Source organism: Acinonyx jubatus, chromosome B1, assembly GCF_027475565.1.
Source record: "Acinonyx jubatus isolate Ajub_Pintada_27869175 chromosome B1, VMU_Ajub_asm_v1.0, whole genome shotgun sequence".
NCBI classification, from domain to species: Eukaryota; Metazoa; Chordata; class Mammalia; order Carnivora; family Felidae; genus Acinonyx; species Acinonyx jubatus.
Genome location: NC_069382.1, coordinates 158798873 through 158808585, shown reverse-complemented (window position 1 = coordinate 158808585; position 9713 = coordinate 158798873). Strand labels below are relative to the sequence as shown.

Genomic DNA, 9713 nt, shown 5'->3' with positions numbered 1-9713 from the left:
TCCGATGTCTTGAGTGTGATCAGCTTCTTCCCTCCAGCAGGGCTTTGAAATCTAAGCACCACGAAACAATGAGATCTCCGAGCTTTCTGGCAGAGCCATCAGTCTCTTGTGCCACAGAAGACAAGCAGGTAATTTAAACACATGAAGTCATCCAGTCCTTGTGATCTATCTGGAGGGCAGGGGGAGCCACAGGTCAACTCTGCCCTGTTGTTACCATGCGAAGATTTGAGTCCAGCTTGTTGCTCCCTCTTTTTCTTTTTTCTAAGAGAATCCTGAAATTGAGCACTTTCTCCAAAATTTCCCAATATTTCATGTTGGCAAATAATTCAAAAATTCCTTTTTTTTTTTTTTTTTTTTGTTTAGCACCATTTATTAAGTGATCTCAGCTGTTGTTGTAGCTGCTGCGTGTCAGCCGGTTCTTAAGACATAAAATGCTTTTCCAATTCCTCTTGTCCAGGACGGAAGGATCTTCTGGGTAGCACGCCAACAAAACAAGAGACTCCAATGATGCCAGCTTCCATGATGGTGCCATCCAGGGAGGGAGAGGGTCATGGCGTGTTCAACCGCAGCTTCCAGAGGTTTTGTAAAAGGAGCCTTTGGGGGCCCAGGCTGCCTGGCATTTTGATGCTGTTGGTGTGGGTTTTGTACTCCATAATGGTGTTGGGAGGTAGGTTAAGCACTCGCCGAAGCACTCGCCGAATCCTGGATTTGGGCTGTGGTTGCTGGGTCACTGGCAGTCTTATTCCATATTGAAATAATGTCCTCCTGAAACCGGACAGAGATCACAGCCCCACACATCTCCTCCCCAACCATGAACTGTCTCCACAACGTGGCCAGGATAAGATTCTCCCAGTGATGGGATGCCAAGCCCTTCCGCAGCCGAATAATCCACTTGCCATGGTTTTTATTTGCATCATCCTCCCACATAGGTTTAATTCCTTCTTTGAAGAGATGGAAGTCACTGTGGCCTGTCAGGTCCCTGGGATGGACCATGTGGCTGTAAAACCACAGAACTGCTCCACAGAGACAAAGGTGCCGATCTGTTTGATATTCTGCTCATAGCTCTGTGAGCTAGTGGGATGGCCGGGGGTTCTCCTGGAGTACCAGAAAGTATAGTTGTACCGCAGGGGATGCTCTGCTGGTCCAGGGACAACAGCTTTCCTCTTACTGCTGCCCTGACTCTTGTCTCGTTCCGTTTTTTCCTTCTCACCATCTTTCTGTGTGCTGTTTTCTTCATTCTGATCACGGTCCCCACTGTCATCGTCTTTCAATGCGTCGAACTTGTTCATCCTCTCACTGCCACCGTGGCCACTGCCTCACGGAGTGACTTCCCAAAAAATTCTTTTATTAAAAAAAATTTTTTTTTCTATGTTTATTCATTTTTGAAAGACAGAGAGAGACAGAGCACAAGCATGGTGGGGCGGAGAGAGAGGGAGACACAGAATCGGAAGCAGGCTCCAGTCTCTGAGCTGTCAGCACAGAGCCCGACGCGGGGCTCAGACTCACGAACTGTGAGATCATGACCTGAGCCGAAGCCGGATGCTCAACCGACTGAGCCACCCAGGCGCCCCTCAAAAATTCTTTTAAAATGTAGTTCGGCCCTAGCAAAATATATCTGTTAGCTTAATTCAGTCCGCGGGCCACCAGTTCTCAGTCTCCAGTGTAATCCAACTTCTTCATAATAGACAAGAAAGAGAAGACCCCAAAGTACTTAATCTTACTTCAGCAAAGAAGACTTTCTGAAGTTAAAAAAAAAAAAAAAGAAGAAGTTTTAGTTCTTAGAAGTTTTTGAATGTTTAAATTTGGTTGCTGGCTTATTATAAAGCCTTTTCATCAGAGATTTTGCAAAATTTGGAAATACGGAAACTATCCATCCAGTTGGCATGTGGCACAGGGGATTAACTTTGGAGGGGGCGTTATGTTTCAATGTCCGTTTTCCACTATGTGGCAAGGTACATTAGTTGTAATTCCAGGTAGTTAAGGAAATAGGCAAATTTAAAACACCTCAAACATACCAGGGTTTTATTCTGTAGCCATGTACCAATTTTGTCCTGTATTTCCGGAGAAACATAACTATTTCTCCCTACAGCTGACTTCTGTGGGTATGAGATCTGCCAGAGAATAAGACTATGAGTATATATTCCTGGAAAAACATGTTGTACATCAAATTGAATTCTTCTTTAAAAAAAAATTTGTTTTTGTGTATTTATTTTTGAGAGAGACAGAGACAGAGCATGAGTGGGGGAGGGGCAGAGAGAAGATGGAGACAGAATCCGAAGCAGGTTCCAGGCTCTGAGCTGTCAGCACAGAGCCCCACGCGGGGCTCGAGCTCACGGACCGCGAGATCATGACCTGAGCCGAAGTCGGATGCTCAACCGACTGAGCCACCCAGGTGCCCCACAAATTGAGCTCTTCGTCTTTTCATGCCAAAGTCTTATTTGCTCTCTATAGAGACCTATTTGCTTCAGCTGTTTACCTGGTTGGAATGACCAAGAAAGGACTGTCAGTATCTCTTCCTGCAAACTATGTTAATATTCCTGTTTCTACAAAGTTACCCCGAATATACATGACTATGGGTGCTGGGGTGCTATATTTTGTAATCAAAACCTAAAAGCCACTCCTTGTTGTATACCTCTTCACATACATACATGTACTCTGCCCTTCCTACCTCCCGCAAGCCCAGACCCACAATCCTGAGCTGAGATGGATGCATTTGATGATGTCTTTATTTCTCCTTCCAAGCTCTGAAAGAAAAACTGGCTAGAAGCCAATGAACATTAAGAACTCATTTCTTGGCAAGCAGCTACTATTATTTGCTCAAAACATATTCAGAGTTGTCACTGTGACAACTTGGGAAGTAGATTAGAATCACTACCATCCTTTCCCATCCCCAGGAACTTTACATTTCAATGCCTCACTCACTGAACGTTTCAGGAATAATCAACAGGACCCAGATTTTTCTCTTTCAGCTTGAAGGCTAGAAGCTTGAATGACAGGGGTGTAAAGTCTTCGGAGATTTGATTAAACCCCTTTTCCCTCTCCTGACCCTCAGTGTGGGCATTCCTGAAGAATCTGTCTTTTTCTTGTTCCACATTCTCTTCCTCAGAGTCCTCATGTCTCCAGTGGGGTCAACGATTTCTTTTATAAGATCAAGGATTGGGGCACCTGGGTGGCTCAGTCAGTTGAATGTCCGGCTCTTGATTTTGGCTCAGGTCACGATCTCATGGTTTCATGCCCCACGTTGGGCTCTGTGCTGACAGTGCAGAGCCTGCTTGGGATCCTCTCTCTCTGACCCCATCCCCGCTCTCTCTCTCTCTCAAAAAAAAAAAAAAAAGAAAGAAAAAAAAGAAAAAAAAAGACCAGTGATTAACGATCTTATAAAGGATCAATGATTTCCTGCTATAAAATTTGCAGCTCTAACATCGCTTTTTTTATGTGTGGCAAAATATACACAACACAAAATTTACCACGTCAACCACTTTTACGTGTGTGGTTCAGTGGCACTGATGCGTTCACACTGTTGTGCAGCCACTGCCACTGTAGGCACCTTATGTGGGTGGAATCACACTTTTGTATTTGTCCTTTTGTGATTGACTTATTTCACTAAGCATAACGTCTTCAAGTTTCATCCATGTTGGAGCAAGGGTCAGAATTTCCTTCTTTTTTCATTCTGAATCATATTCATGGTATAGATATGCTACCTTTTGTTTCTCTGTCCATCTGTTGATAGACATTTGGGTTGTTTCCACCTTTTGGTTATTGTCAATATAACAGATATATATAATGCTATGAACATGGATGTACAATATCTATTCTAATGTCTCTTCTAGCAAGCTCTGTCCTGAACACCACATTTCCTTTCCTTTTATTTTATTTTATTTTTGTTTTTTTATATTAAATATAATTTGTTGTCAAACTGGTTTCCATACAATACCCAGTGCTCATCCCAACAGGTGCCCTTCTCAATGCCCATCACCCACTTTCTCCTCCCTCCCACCCCTCATCAACCCTCAGTTTATTCTCAGTTTTTAAGAGTCCCTTACAGTTTGGCTCTCTCCCTCTCTCTTTTTTTTTCCCCCTTTCCCCTCCCCCATGGTCTTCTGTTAAGTTTCCCAGAATCCACATAAGAGTGAAAACACATGGTATCTGTCTTTCTCTGTATGCTTTATTTCACTTAGCATAACACTCTCCAGTTCCATCCACATTGCTACAAAAGGCCATATTTCATTCTTTCTCATTGCCACGTAGTATTCCATTGTGTATACAAACCACAATTTCTTTATCCATTCATCAGTTGATGGACATTTAGGCTCTTCCCATAATTTGGCTATTGTTGAAAGTGCTGCTATAAACATTGGGGTACAGGTGCCCCTATGCATCAGCACTCCTGTATCCCTTGGGTAAATTCCTAGCAGTGCTACTGCTGGGTCATAGGGTAGATCTATTTTTAATTTTTTGAGGAACCTCCACACTGTTTTCCAGAGCGGCTGCACCAGTTTGCATTCCCACCAGAAGTGCAAGAGGGTTCCCCTTTCTCCATATCCTCGCCAGCATCTATAGTCTCCCGATTTGTTCATTTTAGCCACTCTGACCAGCGTGAGGTGGTGTCTCAGTGTGGTTTTGATTTGTATTTCCCTGATGAGGAGTGACATTGAGTATCTTTTCACTGTTGGCCATCTGGATGTCTTCTTTAGAAAAGTGTCTATTCATGTCTTCTGCCCATTTCTTCACTGGATTATTTGTTTCTCGGGTGTGGAGTTTGGTGAGCTCTTTATAAATTTTGGATACTAGCCCTTTGTCCGGTATGTCATTTGCAAATATCGTTTCCCATTCCGTCGGTTGCCTTTTAGTTTTGTTGATTGTTTCCTTTGCAGCTGAGCACTACATTTCTAACTGTTGCTGGACGCTTTCTCTTAGCCGTGTTATGGCTGATCCCTCCTTCTGAATGAAACCCCCATTCCCCCAGCAATGCATGCTTAGGAAACAGAAGGTACCTTTACTTGCATCCATTTTTAGTGTCACTGCCTGAGAGTAGGCCCTTTATAGCACTATGTTTTAATATCCTTAATTAATTGATTGACTAACTCCATTAGGCATATTGTGTGTTTTCCTGCACCAACACGGTAACCATGCCATTCTCTACACCGGAAGAGCCTTCTTTCCCTCTGTACCTCGTCATCTTTTTCTTGACACCTTCCTGTGCACTTTGCACACACTAACTTCTCCTTCTCCTGGGTCTCCTTAGCAATCATTATAAACCTCTCTTTTAGCTCATAGGAAGTAAATGTCTTGGAATTTCTTTGTCCACTTTCCTCTGCCTTAGTTCCCCACCTAGGTTGTGCCTCGTGGCGTGCAAAGACTACATCATTTACCTATCCATTCTCCACTGACCGAGTATCTACATTTTTGGTCCTGTTCTAGGGTCAGACTGGCTTCCAGCATGCTCCTGGATTTTAAGGTGCTCACATTTTAGTGGAGATATAGCACAAAAGCAAATCATTATAATTCAACGTGAAAACTTCTTTAGAAGAACCTTGGGCAGGGCTAACTTTACCAAGGGGGGGCTGAAAAGGGCTTATACTTCTTGACATTTCTGCTTTGACACTGACACTGAAAATTCCAGAAGTTCCTTGTGGGTGATATCTCTTGATTTTCACAATTGATTTTTCTCTCTCTAGAGAAGCCATTAACCTTTTCATACATGTGCCTGCAGTATCCACGTGTATATATATATTTTTAATTTTTTTTTTAACATTTATTTATTTTCTAGAGACAGAGCATGAACAGGGGAGGGGCAGAGAGAGAGGGAGACACAGAATCCGAAGCAGGCCCCAGGCTCCGAGGCATCAGCACAGAGCGTGACGCGGGGCTGGAACTCACGAACCGGGAGATCATGACCTGAGCCGAAGTCAGATGCTCAACTGACTGAGACACCCAGGCGCCCCTCCACGTGTGTATTTTAAACCGCTAATTGTTAAGAAAAATAGTCTGGGACTAAGGAATTGGAATGACAACCCTCACCTAAACTTCTACTTTTTGATGGATACATGTAATTGCCCCTCCCTCGAACGCAGCGCTCCAGGCGGGCAGGGAAGAGACAGGGTACATGGGTTACATCCCAGAAGCTTGGATGATTGATGGGGGAGGGGTGGTTTGGAGAGCACAGGCGACTGCACTCAGGTGGTACTCAGCTCTCAAAAGAAGGCATGGTAACAATGTGAGATCATGTCATTGTGATGGGAGTGGGAAACTGATAAAGAGCTGTCTTCACTTCGCTTCTCTTCTCACGAGGCCTATGCCCCAAAGCTGCTCAATACGTTGATTTCATGGGCCAGAGAAAGAAAACCCTTTCCCCACGTCCGCGGGAACATCTACCCCTATCGGGATGCCATCCCAGCCCGTTAATGCTGCGACGATGGATGTTCCTCACCTGTAAGTTCAATTAAATGTGAGGCCATTCATTTCTTCATTAATTCATTCACTCCTTCCTTCATTCAGTAATCACTTGCGGAGGGTCTACGTGAGGGGCTCCGGGTAAGTCCGGCATAGGGGGTTTATCTTAACGGAGTTGATAATCTCGTGGAGGACAAGACAAAATAGTCACAAATGAGGATAAATTAGAAATTGATAAGTTCTGTGAAGGAAGTACAGTAGAGATGCTGGCCATAGAGAAACATGAAAAAGGATCCTCTGAGTTTGCTTAGAGAAGGGCTTTCCAAGCGGATGATATTTAAGTTGACAGAAAGCTGAGAAGGAGCCAGGCAACCTTAGAATGGAGGGAAGAGTGTCTCAGAGGAGACAGAACAGTGTGTGAGGGTCCTGGGCTGGGGGTACAGGTAGAAAAGGGAACGAGAGAGCACAAATCCCAATTAAATACACTGGTACGATGTGCTAGTCAGAGTATAGATGAAGCTACCAGATTGCCCGGTTCAAGCCTCAGTTCTGCCTCTTAGGACCCTGTGACCTCATGTAAGTTGCGAGTTCCGTGCCTGTTTCCTTATCTATAAAATGGGAATGAAAAAATAATACCTCTCTTGCAGCGTTTCAAGAGAAGCTACAAACTCAAAACTTTTTCATGTAAAATCTCCCAATTTTCAAAATGTGGTCACTAATTTTAAAAGTATGTTTTAAGAACTGAGCAAGCTAAGCCCATCTATGAGCTCATTATGGCTTGGGACTCACCACTTTGCAGCCTTTTGTTTGGGACCTCATGTGCCATGCTACCTAGTTTGGATTTTTTCCCCAAGTGGGAATTCATTGAGGTGAACCGCCGGCAGGGTCTGATCTACTTTTTAAACATGATGTGACTGTCCACTAAAAAATGGATAAGAGACGGCAACAATAAAGCAGTAAGACCTGGTAAGACTTCAGTGCAGTTTCTGGAAGAACTCCACAACACGTTAATGGCCTCGGTCTCCTGAGCAGTTACCTCCTTTCCATCCCATCCAACCAAATTCCCATTAGTTCAAAGTCATTTTCTGAGATTTTCCTAGATCAGAGCACCTAGGTGTGTTAGTTGGTTAAGTGTCCGACTTTGGCTCAGATCATGATCTCATGGTTCATGAGTTCAAGCCCCACACTGGGCCCTGTGCTGACAGTGTAGAGCCTTCCTAGGATTCTCTCTCTCTCTCTCTCTCTCTCTGCCCCTGTCTCCCTCCCTCTCTCTGTCTCTGAAAAATAAATAAATAAATAAATAAATAAATAAATAAATAAATAAAAATGATCGTCCTAGACATTCATTTACTTAGGGGAAAAAACCCCAACACCACAGACATTTGCTAGAGTTGTTTTAAGTTCACAACAAAATTGAGTGGTAGGTCTAGAGATTTCCTAATTGCTCCCTGCCTCAACCTGTGCATAGCCTCTCCTATTATCAACATTCCCCCATCAGATTTACCCATTTTTCACTATTGATCGATCGACACTGACACAATGTTATCACCCAGAGTCCCTAGTTTACGTTAGGGTTCACTCCTGTTATTATACATTAGACACGTTATTAGACAAATGTATAAGGACATATATCCACCATTATGGTACCATACAGAGTAGTCTTCCTGCCCTAAAATTCCTTAGTGCTCAACCTATTCATCCTTCCATCCCCCTTTCCTCTGGCAACCACTGATCTTTTTACTGTCTTTATAGTTTTGCTTTTTCCAGAATGTCATGTAGTCGGGATGCACAGTGTGTAGTCTTTTCAGGTTGGTTTCTCTCACTTAGTAGTATGTATTTAAGTTTTTCTCCATGTCATTTCATGACCGGATAGCTCTCTTCTTTTTAACACTGAATAATATTCCATTGTCTGGTTGCGTGACAGTTTATTCATTCACTTACCTACTGAAGGACATCTTGGTTGCATTCACGTTTTGGCAATTGAGAGTAAAGCTGCTGTAAACATTGATGTACAGGGTTTTGTATAGACAGTTTTTCAATTCCTTTGAGTAACTATCAAAGAATATGATTGTTGGATCATGTGATAAAGGTATGTTTATTTTTATTTTTAAATTGTATTAAATTTTATTTTTTTAGAGAGCAAGAGAGCATGAGCGGGGGGAGAGGGGCAGAGGGAGAGAGAAAGAGAGAGAGAAAGGAAAAGAGACAGGGCAAGAGCGAGAGCGAGCGAGCGAGAGAGAGAGCGAGAGAGAGAATCTTAACAGGCTCCATGCTGAGCATAGAGCCTGATGAAGGGTTGTCCCATGACGCTGGGATCATAACCTGAGCCGAAATCAAGAGTTGGATGCTAATTGACTGAATCACCCAGGTGCCTCAAAAGTATGTTTACTTTTGTAAGAAATCACCAAACAGCCTTCCAAAGTGGCCACACCATTTTGTATTCCCACCAACAGTGCATGACGATTCCTAATGCTCCATAACCTTACCAGCATTTGATATTGTCAGTGTTCTTGTTCTGGATTTTGGCCATTCTAATAGGCACATAGTGGTATCTCATTGTTTTAATTTGCATTTCCCTGATGGCATATGATGTGGAGCATCTTTGCATGCACTTATTTGCCATCTGTATGTCTTCTTTGGTGAGGTGTCTGTTAAGGTCTTTGACGCATTTTTTAAAACTCAGGTTGTTTCTTATTGCTGAGGTGGTTTTTTAAAATTTTTTTAATGTTTATTCATTTTTGAGAGACAGAGAGAGACAGAGCAAAATTGGGGTTTGGGCAGAGAGAGAGGGAGACACAGAATCCGAAGCAGGTCCCAGGCTCCGAGCTGTCGGCACAGAGCCCAACAGGGGGCTCGAACTCACGAACCGTGAGATCATGACCTGAAGCGAAGTCGGATGCTTAACCGACTGAGCCACCCAGGTGCCCCTCTTATTGCTGAGTTAAGAGTTCTTTGTATATTTTGGATTTATTTACTTTTGGAAGCCCTTCCCTACATTATCTATTTATTTGCTCATTCGTTCACGCCTTCACTTAACAAATACTTATTTAACATTGTCCTTGATATCAGACACTGTTATAAGCATTAGCTCTCACAGCTTTCTAGAGGTAGGGACTATTATTATCTCATTTCACAGACATCTTGCCCCAGGTCACACTTCTGGAATGGTGAAGAGTTTTTATCTGGGAGGTCTGGCTCTAGAAGGTGTTCAACGTATGTTTATTGGATAAATGGATGATACTGAGATGATTTTTCTTTTTCTTTCTAAGCCTTTGTCTTTCTTTCTTTCTTTTAAATCTTATTTAGTTAACATACAATGC

General features: G+C 43.1%; 1 pseudogene; it reads right to left on the bottom strand.

Annotated features, from left to right (window-relative positions):
- Nucleotides 1-368: 368 nt before the first annotated feature.
- On the bottom strand, nt 369-1326 carry LOC106983990 (eukaryotic translation initiation factor 4E type 2-like; annotated as a pseudogene).
- Between the last annotated feature and the right edge of the window lie 8387 nt (nt 1327-9713).